The sequence below is a fragment of the Triturus cristatus genome, chromosome 11 (genome assembly GCF_964204655.1).
Source record: "Triturus cristatus chromosome 11, aTriCri1.1, whole genome shotgun sequence".
NCBI lineage: Eukaryota > Metazoa > Chordata > Amphibia > Caudata > Salamandridae > Triturus > Triturus cristatus.
The window spans coordinates 926,239,101-926,250,639 of NC_140594.1; the positions used below are offsets into that span (position 1 = coordinate 926,239,101).

The 11,539-nt window shown below is 41.4% G+C and overlaps 1 protein-coding gene across 9 annotated transcripts in view; it reads left to right on the top strand.

The window, feature by feature from the left end:
* Window positions 1-11,539, top strand: part of GPR171 (G protein-coupled receptor 171) — a 64,732-nt gene that overhangs the window by 43,092 nt on the left and 10,101 nt on the right. The gene's annotated exons all lie outside the window — the stretch shown is intronic.

Sequence of the window (11,539 nt, forward strand, 5' to 3'; positions counted from 1 at the left end):
AAGTATAAGTACAAGTATAAGTATAAAAGAAGCTTGTAGAGCGCTCGAATACCGAAAGGTGTCTTGGCGCTATGGTGTGTAGGATCGGCGGGAGAGTGAGATTATTACTGAACCTGAAATAGGCGATGTTTCAACATTTTTCTGAAAAGGGCATAATTGGGTTGCAGTCGCATCTCCACAGGCAGTTGATTCCATAGTCTTGCTGCACACGTGCCAAAAGAGCGACCACCCCATCTCGCAAATTTAAATCTGGAAGTACAGATAAAGCCTAGGTTGGCAGACCGCAAAGCGCGAGGCGGAAGATAGGGTCTAAATCTATCACTTCCATCATTTGCGCCACCCCCAAAATGGGCCCGGTGAACCAAACAGAGAGCCTTAAACTCGATCCTTTGTTGGACCGGAAGCCAGTGCAAGGATTTCCTACCTTCAGAGGTGGGACAGCGTTTGGGCAGGTTCAGAATAACCCAAACCGCAGCATTCTGCAAGAACTGGATTTTTCCCACCTGAAACTTGTCCATCCCTAAAAACATGGCATTGCAGTAGTCCAATCTGGGCATGAAAAAAGCGGCCATTACAGTCTTCTGGAGCGCCAGAGGAATGTACAGGAGAATTTTCCGCAGGGTTTTTAAGAGAAAGAAGCATGATGAAGTTAGGCTGTTGACCTGGGCAGACATATCTAGTTTATCATCAAAAATCATCCCCAGGTTCCTTACCTTAGTGACCGGGAGAGGGCATTGCCCAGCCTCCGAAGGCCACCAGAGAGAATTCCAGATTGAGGGGCCTTTCCCAAACTCCATCACTTCAGTCTTTTCAGTATTAATTTTTAAAAAGCTCAGGCGCATCCAATTCATCACGTCAACAAGACAGGCGTGAAACTTGGCCGCTATTTGTCAGGGTGATCCACAGTTGATATTACTAACTGTGAATCATCCGCATAGGACACCAGCATGAAGCCATGTTGTCTGACCAAACTAGCCAACGGTTTTGTGTCAAGAACATTTCCACTGCTGCTTCACAAGCTGTTCCTTTTGCATGTGTGAGGGAATCATGCACAGCTGCAGCTCATCTTGTAGCTGCTTAATGTGTGAGGGGTGTTCAATACTCCTGCATTTGCTGTATCTGTTACATGGGTAAGTAAAGTTTTAACAGCTGCAGGGTGTGTCATTCTTGTTCTTTGTGAGATAAGCATTCACAATGTATATGCTTTGGGCAAGAGAAGCTTTTCCACCTTCTGCCTGTAAGTTGCCTGTTGAGTGTGTGCAAGACCTGTTAACAACTGCTGCCGAAGCTGTATCAGTAGTAAGTTTGAGGGAGGCTTGCTCTTCTGCTTAAATGATCTGCCTGTGAAGTGTGTGTATCACACCACACCAAACGGTGTGCTGTGATACACACACTGGTGATATGGAGTGGGATGAGTGAAGCTGGAGTAGCCAAGAATGTTTGGTGAGGTGTGGTGCGCTCATGTGGAAACGGAAAGATATAATGAGTGCATAATGTGCGAAAAAGTGTAATGGCAGGTCAAGTATACATTAAGGTGTACATCTATTCCTATGGAAACATAAACATCCTAAAATATCTTTCAAACCACTAAAGCTCACTATGAAGAAAAAGGGTATTAATGTGGCAAACTTTAAGGACTATCGATCATGATTTCTTTTTAAACACAGTACTAGAAGAATTATCCCTCTTGACTCATTACCCACCACGTTTAGCAGAAGACAACTCAATTATACAAATTTCAACTTAATCTCATATCCTACATCCAACAAAATGCTTCCAGCTCAATCAAAATACATCATTCCTGAGATAGAAAAGCTATTCTGAGAATAGACTAAAACATTTAAGCCAATCTAAGTAGCTCCAACCTAGGTTCAATTTGGCATAACAAAAAAAAAATCATACCGGAGGATAACACTCTTGACTGTCGCAAATGGGCTTCCAAGGCAATCTATGGTTTACACACCTTGGGTCCTGTAAAGATTCTGTAATTTTTGCAACTTCCTACATACATTCAACCTTAATAACACTGAGTTCTATACATGTTGTTTTTAAATAAAAGCCTCCTTGAACAAAATGCCAGCTTTAAACAAATATCCTTCTATCTTTCCACTTGTTCCTAAACTATATAAACGTGGACAGCATCTCCAAAATCTGCTCTTTCATATGTCCAAAAACCACAAATCTTTTACATCAACTACAGCTCAAATGGGAAGTAGACTGCTCATCAGTAGACTTCCAGATCATCTGGATGATGGTATGAAGTTCACTATTTAAATGTAAACTCTCCCATCCCTAGCACAGACCAAATGTATGCTACTACACAAGACCTTCTGAACCCCTCAAGGTCTATAGAAATTGAAATTAGGAGAGGTTCCCCTATTCAGAATTGCTGGCTTCTCTGGGACTTTGTTATTCCTTGCTTGATGCAAGTCACTACATAACTGGCAAAGTTTATAGTACTGACTTTAGTTGCCTTTGAATTTGGTTAAAGTATAACAAACACATTCCATGAAGGCCGCCCATTTATGTGGATGCCTGTGCGTGCATGGACACTGGATGGACTGCCTGTTCTTTATTTGCATACCTCATCTTCTCATCCCAACATCATTTACGTCAGTGTACTTCAATGGTGTACATCCTGCAGCAGGAGACTGTTACCGCTGGGGGACCGTCAAGGTTGAGCTTTTCCCTGATTGAAGCTCGGAAACTTTGTACAAATGTGCACAGGTCTAACTTTCCTCAGTTCATAAGCAAAGCTTAGATTTTTGCCACCCTTAGCCTCACATTTGAATGTCATACAGAGCACCATTAAATTGGGTTTCAATAACACAAATATTTTATAGTGATTACAAAAGCAAGAAATGCAGTATTGAGCTCTATAAAACATACTAATATGTCTGCACCCGACATTAGAGACAAGTGAGTGATGTATAACATATCTTAATTTATCCCCCAGATGTCCACCAATGTGTATGAATAGACTCTTGTGAACCAACCTATAAACTAAGACTATGATAAAGTGTTTTTCTTCAAGATTTAAAAAACGTTTTGGATCTAATGATCTGTAAGAATGACAGATGCCTACTCAGTTTCACTAGCACCTTAATGACAGTCTCAAATAATACTCAGAAAAAATGAAAACAATCTATAATTTGGTCATAATATCATTAAAAATAGGGTTCACACTTTGAACAGATTGCTTTCTTATTATCAACATACTCCACTCTTAATCTATGTGTGCAACATGTGCTTCCTTTTTGTATACCGAGATCCCCCAAGAGGAAGGTTTACAAGCAATTGAAGCATACTTGGAACAGAGACCAAAACCACACCGTGTGCCCACTGATTTTTTGATTAAATTAGCAAGTATTGCGTTACAGAGGAACTGCTTCAAATTTGGTGAGGAATTCTTTTATCAAATCAGGGGACCACAATGGGTTGCCCCTTCACCCCAGAGCTTGCGGTTTTGTTCATGGGACAATTTGAGGAAATATTTATTTATCACAACAATCATTTCGGAATTGCTATAAAAAGTTGGCTCAGCTTTATCGATGCCATCTTTTGCATCTGGATTGGAGAAGAAGAAGACTTGGATAGTTTCTTCATGTGGCTAAACTCTAGACCCCAGACAGCAAGTTTTGCATGACTCAAAACAAGAAGCGAATTAATTTCTTAGATGTGGAAGTGTTCACTGAAGGCGAAAATCTTCTAACAACATTATATCAGAAGCTCACGGACCGAAGCAAGGCTGTCCACCATTCCAGCTTTAATTTGAGAGGCGTGAGAGACAGTTTGCCCTATGGGCTATTTCTAAGGATGGGCGTAGCTGATCAAGTAAGGAGGATTACTTCTTTCATGCCAATAACTTATTTCATAAATTAAGTGTGCTGAGGATATCCCTAGAAACTGTTAAAACTTTCTGTGAAACATGCATAGTTTACTCCTCATTAAACTCTTTTGGAAAAAGAAGCAAAAACAGGTTTGGAAGGTCTAGTCTGTGGTTCAACTTACTGTTCACGCACAAAGTAGTTCAAAAATACAATTCTTCAGAATTGGCATCTACTTTCTAACATGGATTCCTCTATTTGCTCTTAAAAAAGATCAAAGCATTGGGAGGCAGACAGTGTGAGCCTCAACTCCTCAACCTACACAGAAAACTGACCTGAGACACATCTGGAAACTTCTGCCACTGAAGGTCCATTACAAATACGGCACTTGTGTGGCATGTGCTCAAGCTATTGAGGGAACGTTTTTTGAACACAACAATGTAAAGTGGCAACACATCGCAGTTGCAATTTACAAAACAAAAATTATATATAGGAAAGACTAACCAGGAAATTCGCAACGGAATCATAAAGTATAAATCACGCTTCTGCAAAAAAAGTTCTTTCAGCACTTCCTGTGAGCTATTTCATAAAAAAAACACTCCAAAGAGGACTTTAAGTGGATGGTTTTGGGATCTACAAAATCCGAGGATGCGACTTAGAAAGTAGATTAGTCCGGAGAGTAGCTTATCTAATACTTTGTTTTGACACAGTGAGGATTTGGTCAAAACTAAATGAATGAACTTCAAAACCTGTAATTAATTGCTTCATGCTGAGACCTATCATGCTGCACTCAGGGATTAGTTGCTGATAAATCCAACTTTGGAACCACAAGTCCCACAATGCAATCAATCAATCAATTAATCAAAAAATTTGTAAAGCGCAATACATACCCGCAAGGGTTTCAAGGCGCTGAGGGTGGGGAGAGGGGGGGGTGCTGTTGCTACTGGTTGAACAGCCAGGTCTTGAGCTGTCTCCTGAAGGCTAGAAGGTCTTCGGTTTGTTGTTGTAGGATGAGGGGGAGGGTGTTCCAGGTCTTAGCGGCGTGGTGGGAGAAGGATTTGCCTCCGGCTGTGGTTCTACGGATGCATGGGACAGTAGCCAGGGAGAGGTCTGCAGAGCGGAGTTTCCTGTTGGGTACATAGAAGGAAAGTCGACTGTTGAGATAGGCTGGGCCGGTCTTGTGGAGTGCCTTGTGTGCATGGATCAGGAGCTTGAAGGAAATTCTTTTCTCGATAGGGAGCCAGTGCAGGTTCTTCAGGTTGGGGGCGGTGTGGTCGCGGCGCGGGACATCGAGGATCAGGCGTGCAGAGGCATTCTGGATTCTTTACACTCCGGCGTAGAGGGTGTTTCCGTAGTCGAGTCTGCTGCTGACTTGGGCCTGGGTGACAGTTTTCCTTGTGCCTGTCGGGATCTATCTGTAGATCTTGCAGAGCATATGTAGGGTGTTGAAGCAGGTGGAGGAGACAGCGTTGACTTGTTTGGTCATGGTGAGTTTCGAGTCGAGGATGACTCCCAGTTTGCGTGCGTGGTTGGTGGGTGCGGGGGGTGTCCCCAGCGACACGGGCCACCAGGAGTCGTCCTATGCTGAGGGGTTGGGCCAGAGGATGAGGATCTCTGTCTTGTCTGTGTTCAGCTTAAGGCGGCTATCCTCCATCCAGCCTGCGACGGCCTTCATTCCCTGGTGGAGGTTGGATTTGGCAGTGAGGGGGTCCTTGGTGAGGGAGAGGATCAGTTGCGTGTCGTCTGCTTAGGAGATTATGTTGAGGTCGTGATGTTGGGCGATGCGTGCGAGAGACGCCATGTAGACGTTGAACAGCGTCGGGCTGAGGGAGGATCCCTGCGGGACGCCGCAGATGATCTTGGAGGCTTCGGATCGGAACAGGGGAGGTGGACTCTCTGGGTTCTGCTGGAGAGGAAGGAGGAGGTCCAGTCCATGGCCTTGTCTCGGATCCCTGCATCGTGGAGTCGTGTGCGTAGTGTGCTGTGGCAGTGCGGTGGCAGACGGTGTCGAAGGCGGCGGAGAGGTCCAAAAGGATGCATTCAATTGACTCTTTGGAATTCCACATGAGTCCGTTGGAAAGAATTTAGACCAATAAGGGAAGCTTTAATGTATCTTGTTTTTTTTAAATAAAAACTTGAATACCTACAGAGTTGAAACCTCCGGCTTACAGATGGTGTTGCCTTGAAGCAGAATGGAATAATTGCATGTACATTGAGCAGACGATATGGTAAGTTGTGGCTAAAGGATTTCTAGAGCTTATGAGTGTTTGGGTTTTAGAAGCCTACACACACACACTGTACTGGGATTTAAGCATTTAGAATGAATTCTTTGAGTATCAGCATGCTCTAAATCAGCGAATGCATGTGGATTACAAGTCAATACTACACTGCTTTTCCAGCGAAGCACCCTTTGATTAAGAAAAGATAAACATAGCTCGTAACATTAGCCTTCTATGTTAAAAAATATACATCAGCTCTTTTTCCACCTGTTCGAAAAACGTTCTGAATGCTTTGAAAAATTCTCATAATAAGTATTGCGTTTGAATTCCACTCGGTTTTTTCAAAACAAATGATCGTTTACCTGTTTGTTTCAAACAACTGCTCACTTTTTAAACAACTTCTCCTTCTTTCAAACAAATGCTCGTTTTTCTAGATTAATCATATATCGGATTATAGAAATCAAGGGGCAGATTTACAAGCCCCCTGCGCCACCACTACATCACTTTTTGTGATGTACTGGTGGCGCAGGGTGCTCCTCCACATTTACAAGGAGAGGAAAAGCCACCATGCGTGACTTTTCCTCTCCTCGTAAACATGGCCCCTTCACATGCAGCACTGTGCGTTAAAGGGGCGTTCCATGGGTGTTGCTGTGGGTGTTCCCACGCAACACCCATGGAACTAGACACATCTCCAGATTTACGAGAAATCGTAAATCTGGAGATGCGTGTGTATGCTACGCCACCCTAGAGGTGGCGTAGCGAGGCGCAACGAGGAGAAATGTTTTCATTTCTCCACGTTTTTTCCTCTTTCTACAGCACGCATTGAAAGAGGAAAAAGCCTCTTGTGATTGTTTTTGTGCAGGAAGGTGTCCCTTCCTGCACAAAAACAATCTCCCCACGACGCAGGCATCCTTGCACCATGGTGCAAGGGTGCCTGCGCCGGCGCATGGCTGCAGTTTGTGCGCCAGCGCAGGGGAAGCACAGAGATGCGACATATTCTTGTAAATATGTCGCATCTCTGTGCTTTCCAAACTAACGCAGCACGGCGCAGCAAAATTACTTGCTGCACCGTGCTGCGTTAGTTTGTTGTAAATCTTCCCCCAAGTTGCCTAAAGTTGATGAGGGAAGTGAAACAATTTCAGCATTTTCTCAAATAACAACTTAAGTGCTTTTCACTAGAACCATGCAAACTTTGTCAAATTTTGCTGTGTCCAACATTTAATTTTACTCGGCACCTTTTTGATTCTTGTAGGTTTCCAACCACAAAAGAGAAATCTGACCTTCGCAATTTCATCATGGCCTAAAACCAGTCAGAGAAATTAATCTTTTGAAACCATTTGGGTAGAGTGTTTAGTTTTTTCACTTAAAAAGTAAAAAGCATTGCAGGCGTTTTTTTTCTCCTTTTTATTTTCAGCGATTCCCCAGTTTGAAGTCCTGAAGACGACCCCCAACAAATGTAGGGTTTGAAACGTGCCAACAAGTTTTGGAACTACTAGAGAGGTCTTTAGGCTAATAGTGACATCTTGGCTTTGTAGGGAGCCTTGTTTCATGGACATCTTGACTGACTCTTGACTTCAGGTCCCTTTGAAAAGTGGTGTAACGAAAGTTTAAGGGGCTTCCCTGCAAGGTACACAGGGGGCTCCGCTCTGGATTTAATCGGATTTAATCCGGAGCTCTCAGGCCTGAGTACTTGCTGAGGGGGCCCCCAGCAGCTCACCCCCCCCCCCCCCCCCCGCACTGCAGGGACAGCAGTGGCCTGTGGTAAGCCCCTGCATTTGAATAGCTCAGTAAAACAGAGTGATGTAGCAATACCCCTGGTGCTTCACTTCAGCATTTGTTGGCCCATGCCAATTTAGGGAATTTTAGGGGTCCTTTTGGTTTGTTAAAAATATATGAGAACTGAGATTAGTTTTACTGTTAGTTTGTGATGTGAATGTTGGTGTTTGTATTGAAATCTGCGTCATTTACGTATAGTTTTTTGCAAAAAATGTTCCAAAAAGATGTATGCCATGTGTTTTGTGTTGTGATGTAGTCGACAGATACTTAAACATTGATTCAATTAAGTGTCTTAAATGTATTCCAATAAGGTATTGAAGAAATGAGATTTGATTTGATTGCTAGTTGTAACCAGTTAACTAATAAGTTTTCATTTAGTGGTGTCAGTATTGACGTTTTCTTATTTCATTTTTACTTAGCATGGCCTAGCCTTCCTGACAATAAATAGGTCCAAACCCTTTATTAATAATTCCTTTTGAAGCTGGGCATAGCAATAAGTTATCTAAAACAGATTTTGGATGAGCTTCCATGGACTCAGTTGTGAGACATGATAGGAGGAGCAATATCCTTCTCTTCAATGTACTAAATCATTCAATAGGTAATTCAAAGGTTGAAGATTTATTAGTTCCTTTTATATTTGACGAACCAACCTGCCATTGTAACTGGTCCTTCATTGCTTGCTAAAAGTTTATAACATACTTTGTATGATTTAATTTCTATGACCTGTGTCAACTAGTTTAATAGCATTTGTTATGGTTCTATGACCAGATGCACTATTTACTGCTACTGCTCATAAAACATTGGGTGCAATATGAACAACCTTACTATTTAATTATGAGGTAGGTCGCAAATTCCAACTCACTCCTATTGGAGGCCATCACAGGGATGGTGCCTGCTTGGGCTAGCAGACCACCATAACTGTGATTGTCTTTCAATAAAGTAAGCTTTGGATTTAAATACACCCCATTTTCCTTAAATTACTTCCAGACAACTGCCTACTTCTCACCAAACTTCTTATTATTTTACAAAGGGGAATTTGTCCTACTAACCTTTTGTGAATGATTACTACCCAAAGCAGAAAGTTTGCAAAATGTTAATATTTTGCAACTGGATTTTGGTACCAAAAGATTGATACATACGGTAACAATTCAGTATTTGGAAGGGATACCTACAACAATCTTCTTCAGATTCCTACTCATTATCCCTTCGGAATCCCATTTTAGTAGTTGGAAAACATTTTCTGACTCTTACAATGGGATCAGTGCTTAGAAAAACACATTTTAATGGCTGCAGAGACCAAACTGGAGCATTTGAGATCAATAAAATGCTTTGTACATCGCCCCCTAATTGTTATGGCCTTAATAAGAGCTGGAAGGATGCAGAATTTCCACTGGTAAACATCAGTTTCATGCAGAAACACCATGCTAGTATGGTGAAAATATACATTAATCCCTTTGGAATGGATAATAACTAAATGGACCAATTTTTTGGGGGTCAAATTGCACATAAAATTCACAATTCCTTGGAAATTAATGTTGTCTTTTGCCACCAGCTCTGAGCAGGTAGTAATTAGTCTCTGCAGGGCAGGAGGGTGAAGGGGTAAGTGTCAGGTACTACAGCAGGTCATGGGCTGACAAAGGGTAACGTTCCATGCTCTCCCCATGCCCTATTTATGAGTCTGTAGGGGATGGCATGCAGCCCCTGCCTGATCCACTTGTGAATCTACCCATTGATTACATCAGGCCTGATGTTCCCACACATGGAAAATATGGGTGCATGAATACTGGGCCAGGCACAGCAGTATCACATTTGGGAATGACACTTCACACAAAATGTAATTGGAACTTAAATATCTTTCTCCTTTCTATTTACTGTTGTAATATGTCATTAATTACTACAATGAAGTACTATATGAACATAGTTATTTTCCTACAGAGGCCACACTACTTTTGAGAGGGATTGTGGCCACACAAACGTTTATGTTTTGGTTGACAACTGTAGAGGATGAGATTTTTTTCAATAATCAAGACATGAATGATAGATCACTACAATGGTTGATTTATTTTTGATTATTGACTATAATTCACTGTTTTTAGATTTGAAAGCTTTGCTCATGGTCCAGGGTTAAAACATAAACGTATTGCTCCAGCCATTGGTGGAATGAAGATTTGGTAGTCCCCTATAACATTTGACTAAACCTCCTGCTATTGTAGCTGATCCTTCATTGCTTACTAAACGTTTATGCAAAACAAAGGAGTACGCTGTTCCCATGGGAGAAGGGAGAGAAGAGAGATGGGAAGAGGGAAATGTGTGTACATCAGGCGTTAGAAAGAGAGTGTGTACTAGAACTGGGATAGCTTCAATAAGGAGCAAGAGCCCTCACACACCCAGAGAGGTGTCATTCTTCATCATTGGACAGTTCCTTATTGGGCTGGCGCTGCGATGCCCAATGGGTTCCATGAGGGGGATATTTGTCGGAGTTCTTCTCTGGTTGCCTTAGTGAAGCTGTAGGTGCTATGAGAGGGCTTCTGTGTCATGAGTAGAAGTGGAATGATGTGAATGTGATCCAAAAATAGTTACATAGAACTCCAAGGTAATTTTATTCACTGAGTTCTTGTGCTATGTGTTAAAATATCGACTGGTGAGTTGTGGACAGGTTTAAGGTACTTTACTATTGAGAATACATCACTATACAGTATACCGAGAATTACAAAACTGATCACTGATTGGCTCGACTAGTCCAGTCGGAAGAACTCTAATTCCTTATTGCAACGCTGAAGTTCAGAAAAGGATAATCAAAATGCTCACAATCAGAAAATAATGCTGAATTTACAGATTACTATATTTGCTGCATTCATGGCCACATTGCATTTTAATTTGCGCTCAAGTATTTTTTCGAAAGACATACAGGTGCAGTAAAAAATAACGCACACATTTTCAAGGAGCAATATGCCCATTACAAACCTGACACTGCAGGTCCCATTCACAACCTGCACTTTGTAGTACATTTAGTAATATTACAAAAGTATGACTGCTGTACTACAAAATGCTATTCACTAACCTATGTCTGGAAACCTATACCTTTGCCTCTCGTATCTTTTCCATGCAGAGATCTCAGCCCCAGTTTCGGAGATCTCAACGCCAGATCATCTGCAGTAAAGCGTCTGAAAATGGGGAGGGCTTACAACAAAATGAGAGAGGTCTTTTTAGGGGTAAAAAGGGGTTAAAGGAATGTTAAGGACGGGATTTTGGAGGGACCCACAAAGAGTAAGCCCACTGCTATTCATAAACTGCACTCCCAAATTTTCTGTAGCCAAAAAGCTCCCAAAACAATCATAAATGTACTCCAGCTCAGAGCTTGATTAAGTCCATCATCACACATGGCCTACCATTAGAACTGCAACAGCCTTGTATAGAAATTAATGGTTGCAGGGACTTAAAATAAAACCTCCTGGGAAAAAAATGTTAAAATAAATTCACTTATTTTGACTTTTAAGAAAAATCTAACAATGTTATTTAATGTTAAAAATAATTACAAAGTAAAAAATGTTATTATAATTTTAATAAACTGTTTAAGATGTAAACTACATTTACATTTTATTATTTTATAGAAATGTGTATAAATTCACATTTAAACACGTCTTAATACATATCACATAAAAATAAACATTTTACTGTAGATGGGATTTTTTATAAATTTTAAACATATATTTATAC